Source organism: Mandrillus leucophaeus, unplaced genomic scaffold, assembly GCF_000951045.1.
Source record: "Mandrillus leucophaeus isolate KB7577 unplaced genomic scaffold, Mleu.le_1.0 Scaffold451, whole genome shotgun sequence".
Lineage (NCBI taxonomy): Eukaryota > Metazoa > Chordata > Mammalia > Primates > Cercopithecidae > Mandrillus > Mandrillus leucophaeus.
In genome coordinates, this window is record NW_012104821.1 from 51,356 (window position 1) to 53,384 (window position 2,029).

The following is a 2,029-nucleotide window of genomic DNA, read 5'->3' on the forward strand; positions in this document are numbered from 1 at the left end:
AGCTGGGACTATAGGCGCCCACCACCTCGCCCGGCTAGTTTTTTGTATTTTTTAGTAGAGATGGGGTTTCACCATGTTAGCCAGGATGGTCTCGTTCTCCTGACCTCATGATCCGCCTGTCTTGGCCTCCCAAAGTGCTGGGATTACAGGCTTGAGCCACCGCGCCCAGCCCCCTTGAATAGTCATTTCTACAAAGAAGATACACAAATGGCAAATATGTACATGAAAAGATGCTCAGCCTCTTTAATCATTAGGGAAGTTAATGTCAAAACTTCCATAAAATATCACTTCACACCCATTGGGATAATTTAAAAGACAGCCAATAACAAGAGATACTAAATGTTTTGAAGGCTATGCAACTGTGCAAACAACCAAGCATGCACAGAACACAGGCTGTCTGGTAATAACTCCTAGGTAAGCCACCAATATAGCACCTCAGCCACAGATGGCATGCCACACACAATGAATTCTAAAAGTCTCTTTTAACCCATGGTAGCCAACATAATTCTCATTTGTGCATGCAATCAATGTAAAAAAATTATTGAGACGTTGTCGTTGTGACTGGCTGGGGCTGGCGTTGTGGGCAGTAAAATAATTTCCCAAGACAGTCGTAGGTAAAGAAAGATTTATTAGAGAAGGTATGAAGGTAGGTTGCGAGGATGCAACAGGCGGCACAGAAGAGAAGGGGCTGTTTGCAAACAGGAAGAGGTTGGAGGGAATTTTATAGGGTCGTGCTGGAGGTGGCCACGTGCATGTAAGGTGTGCAGATAAGGTCATGTTGCTGGGACTACGTGCAGACCGAGGTCCTTTGGAACAGGATATCATACCAGTGTGTTGTTGGCAGTTAGCCATCTCTCAGAACAATTGTTCTCCCCCAGCCAGGGGCCCCTTCCTTGTTGTTGGTTACTTATTAGGACTCCACATGAGATCTTTGAAATGATTTTTGTTTTTTTTGTAATGAGTTCCAGAAATCCAGTTTGTACTTTCCACTGATGGCACATCTCAATTTGCGAGTTGAATGTTATCAGTTGTACCTGCTCCATATTTAGATTTTTTTTTCTTTTTTTTTCTTTTCTTTTTTTTTTGAGACAGAGTCTCGCACTGTCGCCCAGGCTGGCAGTGGCGTGATCTCGGCTCACTGCAAGATCCGCGTCCCGGGTTCACGCCATTCTCCTGCCTCAGTCTTCCGAGTAGCTGGGACTATAGGTGTGCACCACCACACCCACCTGTATTAATATCATGGCTAATATTTTGTATTTTTAGTAGAGATGGGGTTTCACCGTGTTAGCCAGGATGGTCTCGATCTCCTGACCTCGTGATCTGCCTGCCTCGGCCTCCAAAAGTGCTAGGATTACAGGTGTGAGCCACCGTGCCTGGCCGTGTTTAGATTTTCTAGGGTTCACAGCTGTAAAGTAAGATTCACATGTCCAGGTTGTTCCAAGCATACTTCAAAGCTTTCCACTTCAAGAGTCATGTCAGATGAATAATGAGAATTCCTTTGGAATCTAACAACAAAGGGGTCATTGTGGCGTTAGCAACAGAAGCAGCCATAGAACGGTGAAGGAAAACAGAAGTTTGGAGTGGCCTGAGGAGTTAGCTGGAGGTGAGGAGATAGGAGACGTAGATATAGATGATCTTTTCTCAGTGGTTCATAGCTAAGGGGAAGGGATAGAGAGTAGTGGTGAAGGAGGGGATCCCAGGAAGTTTAGGAGAGGAGTGTCTGTGTAGCTAGGAGAAACTTGAACATGTTTAAATGCCGAAGAAGGGATTCAGTAGAAAAACAGAAGTTAAAGATACGGAGTCGCCTGTAATCCCAGCACTTTGGGAGGTTAAAGCAGGCAGATCATGAGGTCAGGAGTTCGAGGCCACTCTCGCCAACATGGCGAAACCCCATCTCTACTAAAAATACCAAAAAATTAGCTGGGCATATAGATGTGTGCCTGTAATCCCAGCTACTTGGGAGGCTGAGGCAAGATAATTGCTTGAACCCGGGCAGCAGAGGTTGCAGTGAGCCCAGATCGTCCCACTG

The 2,029-nt window shown here is 45.6% G+C and overlaps 1 protein-coding gene across 4 annotated transcripts in view; it reads left to right on the plus strand.

Annotated features, from left to right (window-relative positions):
• The window catches only part of LOC105549657 (methyl-CpG-binding domain protein 3-like 1), a 20,179-nt gene that overhangs the window by 5,193 nt on the left and 12,957 nt on the right, over positions 1 to 2,029 (plus strand). Inside the window, exon 1 of one of the 4 annotated variants that reach the window (XM_011994278.1) lies at positions 1,552 to 1,603. The exons of 2 other annotated variants lie outside the window; for them this stretch is intronic. The gene's annotated coding sequence lies outside the window, so the exon portion shown is untranslated. Of the gene's footprint in view, positions 1 to 1,551; positions 1,604 to 2,029 lie in introns of those variants that run through there. One more of the 4 variants, XM_011994279.1, reaches the window with a different exon arrangement.